The sequence below is a fragment of the Elephas maximus genome, chromosome 8, assembly GCF_024166365.1.
Source record: "Elephas maximus indicus isolate mEleMax1 chromosome 8, mEleMax1 primary haplotype, whole genome shotgun sequence".
In the NCBI taxonomy this organism is placed as follows: Eukaryota; Metazoa; Chordata; class Mammalia; order Proboscidea; family Elephantidae; genus Elephas; species Elephas maximus.
The window spans coordinates 91,034,834-91,048,642 of NC_064826.1; positions in this window are offsets into that span (position 1 = coordinate 91,034,834).

The following is a 13,809-nucleotide window of genomic DNA, read 5'->3' on the forward strand; positions in this document are numbered from 1 at the left end:
GCTTCCAGAGCCAAATTAAGAGGGAAGACAGCAGAGAGACTTAATTTCATTGTTTTGTTTGTTTGTTTTGTTTTGGGTGTGTGTGTGTTGTTTTTGTTTTTTTAATGACTAATGAAGTCAACTAGAGACATTACAGCAATGGGTGTAACAGCCTCACTGGAGGGTCGGGGAGAAAATGAGTGTCATGGATTGAATTATGCCTCCTTAAAAAAGATATGTTGAAGTCCTAACCCCCTGTAACTATGAATATAACCTTATTTGGGAATTGTTCTTTGAAGATGTTATCAGTTAGTTGACCAGGAGGCCATACTGGAGTAGGGTGGGTCTTAGTCCAATCTGAGTGGTGTTCTTATAAAAGAGAAGAGACACAAAGAGACAGACACAGAGGAAGGAGGGCCATGTGAAGAAGCATCTAACAAGCCAAGGAACACTTGGGGTTACCGGAAGCTGTGAGAGACAAGAAAGGATCTTCCCCTAGAGCCTTCAGAGGGAACATGGCACTGCTGACACCCTCAGTTTTGGACTTCTAGCCTCCAGAACTGCAAGAGCATACATTTCTGTTATAAGCCATCTAGTTCACAGTATTTTGTTACTGCAGTCCTAAAAAACTGACACAGTGAGAGTCTGAAAATTGCCAGATTAAACGCAAATCTGCAGTCTGTACAGGGATTCCCCTTCCCCTACCAAGACCCCAGCATTTCAGTCAAGTTTACAATATTCAGACAGAAATTTAGAAGATCCTTCTCCGGAAAAACTCAATAGACTTAGACAAAAATATCTCCAGATGCTGGCATCAGGGGATTATCCAGTGAAAAGGCTGCCTCTCCTTCAGACCCCCCACAGAGAAGCCCACCAATCTATAGGCCTCACCCATGAACAAGGAGTTTCCAAATCAGGGATGACCTCTTAAGTATGATTGACAACTAAAGGTCATTCAGTATTTGAAGTAAACCTCTAACATGAAAAATGGAGACACAAACAAACACCAAAAAAGGAACTTGAAGACAACAGGAGCAATGCAAGAGACAGAAGAAAACTCCCAAAAACAAAACACAGAGAGAAGAGAAAGTCCTGCATCCATGAAATGAAAACAATCACAGAATGAGAAAGAGCTCTTGGGGTTTATAAAAATAAAAGCCAAAATTAAAAATAAAATTTTAGGTAAGCCACTCGAGAAAGTTCAATGAACATCTACTAATGGAGAAAAATATTAAGTATCAACCCAGGAGTTCTGTTCTCAGGTAAGATTGGGTTTGACTGCATGTAACAGAAAATCTAAAATAATTGCAGCTTAAATGCACAAGGGTATATTCTCTCATAAACAAAGGTATGCAAGCCAAGGTGGTATGGCACTCCAGGAAGACTCCTATCTTTTTGCTCCATCTTCTTTAGCATGTGGCTTTTATACTCAAATTCAAATCATGATCTAAGATAGCTGCTGGAGCTTTGGACATCATGCCTGAATTCCAGCATTAGGATAGAGGAAGTTTGGAAGGACAGAGGATACTCCTTCCAGCTAGGTCAGCTCCAAAAGCAATTTTCCAAGAAATCCATGTCCATGTATATCTCACGGGTCAAAACTTAGTTACGTAGGCCCATCTAGCTTCAGGGAGTCTGGGAAATGTAGTCTTTTATCTGGCTACTTTACCACACCCAATCAGTAGGGGGTTTCCTACTAAGGAAGAAAGAAAATCAAAAAAATCAAACCCTTTGCCATGGAGTCAGTTCCAACAGAGTGAAACTGCCCCATAGCGTTTCCAAGGAGCGGCTGCTGGATTCAAACTGTCGACCTTTTGGTTGGCAGCTGAGCTCTTAACCACTGCACCTACAGGGCTCCAGAGAGGATGTAAAAATTTAAGTAGACAACTATCAGTCTTTGTTACAGGGTCCAGTTTAACTGCTGATGAAAAAAGCCAAAATACTTTAATGAGATAAATTATAGAGAAAAAGAACCTACCAAATTGAATCAGAGAAGGAGACATCTAACATAACAGCTCTCCTAAGACAAGCATTATTTGCAAGTTTGCAACTAAGAATTCATCTATACGGAGACGCATTTTCCTGGACTGACAAAAACAAGAGAAACATGAAAGGACTGTGTTATTTTATATGTGCCCACGTACCCAGCCGTTCTTGTCCATTCTCTTTCTCCCTCAGAAAGAGGAGTTGATTGACGTGCCTAGGAAGCTTTTCTCTACTTTTAGATGCTGTTGTTGTTGTTAGGTGCTATCAAGTCACTTCCAAGTCATAGCAACCCTGTGTACAACAGGACAAAACACTGCCCAGTCCTGTGCCATCCTCACAATCATTGTTATGTTTGAGGCCATTGCTGCAGCCACTGTGTCAATCCATCTCGTTGAGGGTCTCCCTCTTTTTCACCAATCCTCTACTTTACCAAGCACAATGTCCTTCTCCAGGGACTGGTCCTTCTTGGTAATATGTTCAAAGTACATGAGATGAAGTCTCCCCATCCTCACTTCTAAGGAGCATTCTGGCTGTACTTCTTCCAGGAGAGATTTAGTTGTTCCCTTTTCTGGCAGTACATGGTATATTCAATATTCTTCACCATCCATAATTGAAAGGCATCAATTTCTTCTTCAGTCTTCCTTATTCATTGCCCAGCTTTTGCATGTATACGAGGCGATTGCAAATACTATGGCTTGAGTCAGGCGCACTTTAGTCCTAAAAGTGATATCTTTGCTTTTTAACACTTTAAAGAGGTCTTTTGCAGCACATTTGCCCAATTCAATATGTCGTTTGATTTCTGGACTGCCGCTTCCATGGACATTGATTGTGGATCCAAGTAAGATGAAATCCTTGACAACTTCAATATTTTCTCCATTTACTACAATGTTGCTTATTGGTCCAGTTGTGAGGGTTTTTGTTTTCTTTATGTTGAAGTATAATACATACTCAACGCCAAAGTCTTTGACCTTCATCCATAAGTGCTTCAAGTCCTCTTCTCTTTCAGCAAGCAAAGTTGTGTCATCTATGTAACACAGTTGTTAATGGGGCTTCCTCCAATCCTGATGTCACATTCTTCTTCATATAGTCCAGATCCTTGGATTATTTACTCAGCAAGCAGACTGAGTCAGTGGTGAAAGGCTCCATCCCTGATGCACACCTTTCCTGATTTTAAACCATACAGTATCCCCTTGTTCTGTTGGAATGACTGCCTTCTGGTCTATGTACAGGCTCCTCATGAGCCAGTTAAGTGTTCTGGAACTCCCATTCTTCACAATGTTATCCATAATTTGCTATGATCCACATAGTTGAATGCCTTTGCATAGTCAAATGGATTTGAGATAGCAACTGGAAATCAGTTAGTGGGCCTTTAAAGTGTGTATGACAACGGTAAACAAGAGTTGTGTCAGGTTTTCTCCTTGGTTCCACTGGCCAAGCAGAATGGGTGGGTTGTGTTCTGTACTGACTCCAAGCAGGAGAAAGAGCAATGGCAATTCAATTGTAAGTTCCATGCTTTTCCTATCTGCTCATTTATGATTTGACCCATGTGATTGTAATTTAATTTTACAGATGCAGAGTTTCCATTTATTAGTGGGGACAGGCCCTCAGTCTCATCCCAAATAAACCCTGGATTTTGAAACTGACGTGCCCTTGAAAGCAATGTCATTACCAGGTTAACACGTTGAATGAGTGAACTGAAACAAAGCTTCAGGCTTCTGGGTCCCTTCATTTTTAACCAGTTGCTGTTGAGTCTATTCCAACTCGTGGAAACCGCATGTGTGTCAGAATAGAACTATACTCCACAGGGTTTTCAGTGGCTGATTTTTTGCAAGTAAGTTGCCAAGACTTCCTTCTGAGGTGCTTCTAGGTAGACTCAAACCTCCAACCTTTCTCTTAGCAGCCCAGCCCATTAACCATTTGTACCACCCAAGGTCTGCCCTCTATTCTTACCACTGGGCTATTTAAAGACAAGGAAAAGTGCTCATGATGTAATGTTAAGTGAAAGAAGCAGAATATGTATGCATGCAATATTGTGTGTGTGTTTTTCAAAGAAATACATAAAAATATTATTCATGGTTATCTGTGTTGCAGAATTATGAGTGACTTAAAAATTTCTTCTTTGTTTTTGTTTTTTATTTTCCAAATTCTCTGAAAGGAGAAAAGGAACATGTATTATTTTATAATTAATAACAAAATTGTAAAAGCTTTGAATGAAACATTTTTTTTCTGTTTAAAGCAAAAAAAAAAAAAAGTGTGTCTCCTGCCTGCCTGGGGACAGAGGGAGAAGGGAGATCATGAAAGCTTTTTAACACAGTTATTACTCTATGCTCTTCCATTTGCCCGAGCCTGTGATATCCTACTGACTCTGGGTCTCAGAGACAGTCTAGATCTCTGGCTAAGAGCAGAGGCGAGAGAATGAGACTCACCACGTTATTGTGAGAACGAAACCAACTGATGCAAATAAAGTGCTTAGGACCATGCCTGGCACATAGGTAGGAAATGATAAACAAAGGTCAGCTATTATTATTATTGCTCAAAGGTTTGGGCCTCCTCCACTCTTTCAGTTCCTCTCCTCTCTACTCAAGACAACGAGCTGTTATTTGTTGTCCTAAAGGAACTTCCAGGAGTATTTCCCACCTGTTCACATCTTCTACCTTATAATGCAGATGTGGGATTTGTGGGGATATAGGGAAGGTAGACCCTGAAATTCCCATGCATTTTTCTGGGTTTGCTCACGTTGCCTTTGGTATCATAACCTGGTTTCACTGCTAGTGTTTCCTTCTTCACTAGCCTTTTTCCAGTGTCCTTTCTTCCTCCATCTTCACTAAGTGCCTCCTGACTATTTCGCTTGAATCACCAAGAAGAAGGGTACATACTTTAAGCTAATTAAGCTGTACTATGATCATTTCTCTTCAGGTGTTTTCAAGGTGTAGTCTTTTATTCTTACTAAACTATGGAGAACTGGGAGGCAATGCCATTAGACAAGCATGATTTTATATACAGAAACAAGTTCAATATATAAAAAGCCAAACCCACTGCCATCTAATCGACTCTGATTCTGACTCATAGCAACCCTATAGGACAGAGTTGAGCTGCCCCATAGGGTTTCCAAGGCTGTAAATCTTTACAGAGGCATACGACCACATCTTTCTCCTGAGGAGCAGCTGGTGGGTTCAAATTGCTAATCTTTCAGTTAGCAGCTGAGCACTTTAACCACTGTGCCACTAGGGCTTCTCATTAGATATGTGTAACAAGTTCGAATATAAAAATTAGTCATGCCTCCCTATCACTAAAAAGACTTTTTTTTTCTTTAAGGCTGGTAATTCTGGACCTGAGACAGTATACAATTCAGGGAGGATATTGTGTCATGTTTAAAAAAAACATACACACACACACATATATATATACTTATTTATTTATATAATTATATGTATTATATACAAATACATACACACACATATATTTTTTACATATCATATAAAAACCAAAAATGAGACCTGTTGCCATTGAGTTGACTCCAACACATAGCGACCCTATAGAGCAGAGTAGGACTGCCCCATATGGCTTCCAAGGAGTGCCTGGTAGATTCGAACCACTGACCTTTTGGTTAGCAGCCATAGCTCTTAACCACTGCACCACCAAAGTTTCCACATGTAGTACATACATATATATATACACACCATTCTTAAAAAAATACTTTTTCTTTTTTTTTTTTAATGAAAAGGAAAAGCATGGTCAATTTTATATTTGAACTTGTTACTTATAGGTATCCCCCTTATGAGAACAAAGTATAGATTTGAAAAAAGAGAACCAAAGCATTTTGGTTTGTGTGTATGTGGTGGGCAGGAGCGGGGCGGTGGGGAGGGAGGTGTTTTTTTTTTGAGAATTGACCAGCCAAGGCCTGCCTCTGTCACCTGGTTGACCGACCTTTCAGATAGAGGAGCTGTCACTCTCCAATGAGTTGCCAGTTTAACGCTGTGTCACTTATCACCCTTAGCTGTCATCTTAATGCGCAGAACTCCAGGACTTTTAACAACAGTCAGTTCAGACCATTCTTGCAAGCAGTGTGTCATTATTTAAGGAGTGGGAGCATAGATGGTATAAAATGGCAAATTATTTTAAAACATGTCTACTTAACCTTGGGCTACTTTTTTGTTTTAACGTTTGAAATGTGTGTGGCTGCTGTTCAGAAATTTGTGCCACTCTAAACAAAACAACAAAGGTACAAAGTAGAGATCTGATGGGGAATTGCTGAGAAACTGTATGCTTTCTTGGTCTATCACTTTGTTCCAAATGGCCCTGTGATTTCACACCATACGGGTAGAGCCCCAGTCCTTTCTCACTGAGAGACATAAAGCATCCAAGTTAACTGAATTGTCACAGTTTAGAGGCTGTGATCTTTCTGAAGCAGAGTATTCCTAGACAGGTGAGAAAAAGAGGACTAGAAACTTTTTTGTTCATTGATTTATCAGTTACATAGTTTTGAGTGCCCATTTACTATGTGACACCTAATGTGCTAGGTGCTGGTGGTACTGAGACAATGACACTTTTGCCCTTAAAAATACGTGCAAATAAACAAGCAGTTAGGAATATCATGTTCTAAGTGCTGAAATACAAATAAGAGAAAGCCAAACCAGTTACCCTTGGGTTGACTGTGACCCGTGGCTACCCCATGTGTGTCAGAGTAGAACTGTGCTCCATAGGGTTTCTAATGTTGATTTTTCAGATGTAGATTGCCAGGCTTTTCTTCTGAGACACCTCTGTGTGGACTTGAACCTCCAACCTTTTGGTTAGCAGCTGAGTGCATTAACTGTTTGCACCACCCACACAACCAAAACAAACGAACTAGTTGCAGTGGAGTCAGTTCTGACTCATGGTGACCCCACATGTTACAGAGCAGAACTGCTTCATAGTGTTTGCTTAGCCGTTATCTTTACAGAAGCAGATTGACAATTGACAGGCCTTTCTCCTGTGGCACCACTGGGTGGATTCGAATTGCCAACCTTTAGGTTAGCAGTACCATCCAGGAACTCACAAATAGGGATCCACCCAAACCAAACCAAATCCACTGCCATCCAGTCGACTCCGACTCATAGGGCAGAGTAGAACTGCCCCATAGAGTTTCCAAGGAGCGCCTGGCGGATTTGAACTGCTGATCTTTTGGTTGGCAGCTGTAGCACCTAAGCACTATGCTACCAGGGTTTCCAAATAGGGAACAGGGTGTTAAATATTCAGAAGAGGGGCCCCTAGGCTACCACCAGAGTTCAGAAAGCTTTCCCAGAGCAGGTAAGCTTTGATGTTGAAGGGTGAGGAGGAATTCTCTAGGGAACAAGGAGGAAAAAGTATTCCAAGACAAAGAAAGGCCTTGGGTGAAGGCATAGAGTCAGGTGAGCATACGGTGAATCCAAGGGGTTCCAAGTCCTTCGAGATAGCTGGAACACAGTGCAATGCCGGGGGGCATTAAGAGCGAGGTTGGGGGCAGGTCACGGAGGGCTTTATGTTGCTGTTGGATGCCGTCAAGTTGATTCTGACTCATAGCAACCCTATGATAGGACACGGTAGAACTGCCCATAGGGTTTCCAAGGCTGTAAATCTTTACAGGAACAGATTGCTGGTCTTTTCCCCCTCAGAGGAGCTGGTGGGTTTGAACTGTCCACCTTTATGTTAGCAACTGAGCACTTAACCACTGCACCAACAGCCCTCTTTTGGCGGGCTTTATAGGTGATACAAAGTCATTTAGCCTTTATCCTGAGGTTGTAAGAGATGCAATCATGGAAGGATTTTAAGCAGGCAAGTTAAATGATGAAATTTTCTCTTTAAGAAGATCACTACAGCTGCAATGTAAAGACCAGCTAGGAGAAAGCGCTAAGAGCCAGAGTCACCAGTCTGGAGATAATGACAATAGACCAGAGCAAACTAAAACAGTGACAACAGGGGACTACAAAGAGAAGATGGTGTTTGGAAGGCAGAATGTACAAGATTTTGTGATCGATTAGACGGCAGTGGTGGAAGTCAGGGACAAGACTAGGATGAACCAGGTTTCTGGCTTGAGAGAATTGGAGAGTGTTAGTGTCATTGACAGAAGCAAGTCATCCAGGAGGTGGGCAAATTCTGTTCAAAAAGCTTCTGTTGTATTATCTCTATCACTAGGGTGGCGATTGCATTGATCAAACTGAGATGGTAGTGAGGTATCTGTCTAGACACACGTGCAACAAATGCTGTCTGTATCGGGCAGTGAGAACTCAAGAGTCTTGTGACGTGGTGGCAAGACAGTAGGATTTGTTTCCATTCACAGCTCTGTCACTTGGCTCTTCTGGGACTTTCACAGGTCAATTAGCTTCTGAGCCTCGTTTTCATCATCTCAAATATGGTGACCAAACTCTCAGCTTGTGAAGATGATCGTTTTGATAACACAGGAGAAAGCCCTTGATAAATCTAAATCACTATAACCTGAATGATTATTTCAACAGAGAGCTGAGGGTAGAGTTTGCCTGTGGATAATGGGCCATGCTGGCTACAGAAGAGCAAAGAAAAGCCAAAAGAAGAAAGCTAATTTTCTGAGAAGTGTGACAGAACTGGGTCACTATTTCTTTCTACTCCACAATGACTGTTTCTTTCACCCACAGTGTAAAAGGAGATGACCTTTTTGTAGATAAAGGGTTGTTGTTGTCGGGTGCCATCAAGTTTATTCCAACCCATAACAACCCCATGTGACAGAGTAGAACTGACCCATAGGGTTTTCTTAGCTGTGATCTTTACAGAAGAAATCTCCAGGTCTTTCTCCTGTGGAGCCACTGGGTGGGTTCAAACTACCAACTTTTTGGTTATCAACCAAGTGCTTAACCTCTTGCACCACTAGGGCTCCTTGTAGATAAAGGGACTTATGTTGAAACAGTGTGGGGAAGGGAATCAAGGTAAAGACAATTATCAGTGAACTTTCTCATTTTAAATAATAATTTTCATTTAGTTGGTGTTTCCAGTGAGTGCAGATTAATTAAAAATATGGTGCAATAAAACCGGTAAAGTTCCTTACATTTGCACAATCCTTAACATGAAAATGAAGTGCTTTCACTTTTATGGGTTTCAAAGAATTCACCTTTTTGTATTCTGATAATGACTATGAGATGAAAGAGTTCATAGGTTTTGTGAGTCTAAAAGCTACCAAAACAGTCAAAATCACACAGCTAGTTAGTGAGAGCTTGAACCCATGTCTTTGTTTCCAAGGTCCAGACTTTTTATACTATTTTAAAGTTATTTACTGAGAAGGATCAAGGGTTTGAAAACTCTGTACAATGTCATTCAGCAAATGTCAGTTTCTCAAAGAACAGGTCTATGAAGGTGTTTGCCGCCCACATTTCTCACCCTATGGAGGACTGCCTTGCTTTCCTAAATCTTGACAGCTCTTTATCTACTGGCTCTCTTCTCTTAACATATGTGATGGTTAAACGCTTTCTCTGTCTGCTCATGGACTGGGCCTCAACCTTCCTCTCTTTTCACTCATCAAGTGAGGAAGGTAGACCTCCACCTCTATGCATTTGCAATGTTTTAGAAGAGCAGGATTTGGAGGTAGCATGGTGGAATTAAAGCATATCCACAGATCCTGAAGTATCCCCTTGGTCGCCCTTTGGCACAGTGTTGCTGTTTGAACAAAACACCTGCTCCCTGTCTGCCCTTTCCAATGGATTGTACTCATGAAGTCAAGTTTCTCAACTGTCCCAGGAAATTTACTTGATTACCAAGGCCCCAGCCTAATGTTAAGTGGTGGAATGACGCACGTCTTAACACTTAGAGCAAGATGGACCCCCTTCCTGTGGGGAGATTTGCACTGAAGAGTCAAGTCCACATTCTACCTGACAGACGTCCCCACCTTGCCTGTGGGTTTGTAGTCCACTAAGGAGGGGGAGGTGGGCTTTTACAGAGGTTGGGAACCACTGCTCCTTCCAGGGGGTTGTTTGTTTTAAATGCTGATGATTCTCAAATCTTGAGTATTCGTCCAAGAGAAATTAAAAAAAATTCATGTATCTACAAACAGACTTGAATGCAAATATTCAAAGCATCTTTATTTATAATATCCAAAAACTGGAAACAACCCAAATGCCTACCACCAGGTGAATGGATAAACAAATACCAGTATGTCCATACAATAAAATATTACTCAGTGAAAAGGAAAAAGCTATCCGTAACAATGTTGATGAATCTCAAATAAATTATGCTAAGCAAAAGAAGCCAGGCACAAAAGAGTACATAATATATGATGCCATTTATTTGAACTCTAGAAAAGACAGAAGTAATCAGTAGTCACTGAAAGATAGCTCTGTGGTTCCCTGGGGCTGGGGGTAGGGACTGACTACAAAGGGGTCCCAGGGAACTTTTTTAGATGATGGAAATAGTCTCTATCTTGATAAGGGTGGTGGTTACCTAAGATTATACATTTGTCAGCATTCATTAAACTGTGCACTTAAAATGAGTGCATTTGACTGTATGTAAATTATCCCTCAATAAAGTTGATATTTAAATTTTTTAAAAAAACTGTGTAGATTCTCATTTATTTAGCTCATGGCTCCGAGCCTCATTTGTTCATTTCTTCCATAACTCAACAAATATGTATTGAGTGTTGTCATGGATTGAATTCAGTCCCCCCACAACTGTGTGTATCAATTTGGCTGGGTCATGATTCCCGGTACTGTGTGATTTTCCAGTATGTTGTAAATCCTGCCTCTATGATGTTAATGAGAGAGGATGGGCAGCAGTCCTGTTGGTGAGGCAGGACTCAACCTACAAGATTGGATTGTGTCTTGAAGCAATCTCTTTTGAGATATAAAAGATAGAAGCAAGTAGAGAGACAGGGGGACTTTCAATGACCAAGAAAGCATGCCGGGAGCAGAGCACATACTTTGGACCCAGGGTACCTGCGTGGAGAAGCTCCTAGTCAGGGGGAAGATTGATGAGAAGGCAGACAGAGAGAGAAAGCCATCCTCTGGAATTGACACCCTGAATTTGGACTTTTAGCCTACTTTACTGTGAGGAAATAAACTTCTCTTTGTTAAAGCCATCCACTTGTGGTATTTCTGCCATAGCAGCATTAGATGACTAAGACAAGTGCCTACTACGTGCTTGCCTCTGGTCTGTGAGCTAAGTGTTTGTACACTAGTGGACAAAGCCAGACATTGTTCCTGAGGACATGGACACTACTGTCCAGTCTGGGTGACAGCTATCAATGAAATCATCAAACAGATAACAGCATCGTTACTACCGTAATAAATGTTACAAAAGAAAGGTCCATGAGGTTATGAGAGCTTATAATAGGAGAGGAAACCCTGCTGGCGTAGTGGTTAAGATCTACAGCTGCTAACCAAAAGGTCGGCAGTTCGAATCCACCAGGTGCTCCTTGGAAACTCTTTGGGGCAGTTCTACTCTGTCCTATAAGGTTGCTATGAGTCGGAATCGACTCGATGGCAATGGGTTATAATAGGAGAAGTTGAACTATTTGAGATCCAGGTAAGTTATGATGGAGTTTAGTTGAGATTCGAAGAATGAAGAGGAGTTAACTCTTTGAATGAGTGTGTATGGAGGGGGGTAGAGGGCTCTCCACGAAGATGGAAGAGGATGTGCAAAAAGCCTGGGACAAGAAGGAATATTGCCTCTTAAGGATCTGAAAAATGACCAACATAGTTGGAGTACAGAAATAGAGGGGGAGAGAGGGAGGGCTGAGCAAGATGTGCTGGAGGAGAGAGGGGCAGAGACCAGACTGTGAAGAGTTTAAGACAAAGTTAGGGTCTTATTATCATAAGAGCAAAGGGAAGTCACTGAACTTTAGATAATGGTAGTTAATAAGATGGTCTTTGAGTTTCAAGAAGCTCTCTCTGCCACAGTATAGAATGGTTTGGAAGAGAGAAACCATCATGTTGCCGAAAGAATGGATAAGACAGTTACTCTGGAAATCTTGGTGAGAAGTGACAGGCTCTGGTCTCAGAAGGTGGAATACAGATGGGTAACACTGGACAGATTCAAGGGTAAAGTCAACTGCACAAAGGGGTGATGAGGGAATGGGAGCTCTCAAGGTTCCTGGGTGGTCCAACTGGATGAATGGGCAGATAAGCAATTTTGAAGGAAGACCATGAATTCCATTTCAGATATGTAGAGTCTGAGGCTCCTGGACCAGCAAGCTCTTTCAGGCTTTCTTCTCCCTAAAATGTTCTCCTTTTTTCAGTCTTTAATGAGTGAAACTCCCATTCATCCATAAAAGCCCAGCGTTGCTGCCTTCCTCCTTCCCCATGCCAGGCAGAGTTAATAATTTCTTCTCCTGTATTCCCTCTCTATCTGGACACACTCCTCTAATACACTGAACTGCAATACTCTATTTACAAGCTGTGTCCTCAAGTAAACTGTTAGCTCCCCAGGGGCAAGGCTGTGAATTCATCTTTGCACCACCAGCACCAGTGCGATATCACATATAATAGCTTATCTATAAATACTTGACACTGAAGTGAATACAAGTACAAAGCATTTAAGATCTGGAGTGCCTTTCTCCTGAAAAGCTCAAAGTGTTACAAAATAAATATAACTACGTTTACAAGTAGAAGATGTGAAAAGTGAGCTATTACAAGCATTTGTTTAATGAGTAGTAAGAGAAGAAGAGAGATTTTTGCCCTTCAGCAGGTTACCATATCAGTTAGGAATACATTTGGCTGCAAGGAATAGAAAACTCAATCTCAGTGACTTAAAAAATAGGGGTTATTTTTCTCACATAACAAAAAGTCAAGAGACGGGCAGTTGTTGGCTTTGTTTCAAGTGCCCAGCCATATCACACTGACTCCACTTTCCAGTCTGCCATCCCAAATATATTGGCTTTTTGACCTCATGTTCATTGTCTCTTGGTTGCAAACTGACTGCAGCAGCACCAGTCATTTCATTTGTATTCAAGACATAATGATAGTGGAACAATGAAGGGCAGAGACAGAGAAAGATTTCTCAGAAGCCTTCTCCCACCCGCTAGCTGACTCCCTCTTCCAGCTCATTGGCCAGAACTGGGTCAATGACTGCCTTAGCCAAGAGAGGATGGGAAATCAGAAGTGAGATTGTCATGGTCATCTTGGACCCATCATGATTCCGAGGTCTGGAAGGAAGAAAGGAAGAATGGCTTGGCTATTGGGAAGGCAACTCACAATGTCTATACTAAAAAAAAAGAAAAAAAATCATCCACCAGGATTGGCCAGTGCTGTCCTGCAGTTATATACAACCTGTGGAGCTAGGTCAGAGGAAATTCTTCTCTAATGTCCATAGAAACAGGACCCGCAGGCAGAAATACTTCTCATGGACATGAGACATTTGGACAATTGAATGTAAAGCCTTTTACAGCTTTCTGTCCCAAATGTCCCCATTTTCCAAATTGTTTCCTCACTCAGCACCTCTCCATCTTTCCAACTAGTGGTATCTTTTTAAAAACAAATTATTTGATCCAAGACAGCTCATATCCATCCCTTAAGATAAATAAAAGCCATTCCATCCAACCAGGCTATGATTGGGCTACTTAGCATAACATCTGATGGGAACTCTCTGGGCCCATAGAAATCTTCTGTGTTTGCTAATTTTTCTTCCTTTTGTATTAGAATCCCAGAGTTCAATGAGATCTGGATACCAGGAGTCCAGTGAAAACGAGTGCCTGGGTAACATTACAAGGTTTTTGTTTTGTTTTGTTTTTTAAGTAGTGACCATCTATGCAAAATGATTTATGAATTTTAGGTTGGAGCAGTATTTCAGGTTTCATGCTGTGATAATGGTTTTAAAGAGGAACGAGTAGGCAGAGGAGCACAGGACAAACAGTTGAGAAGCAAATATCTCACT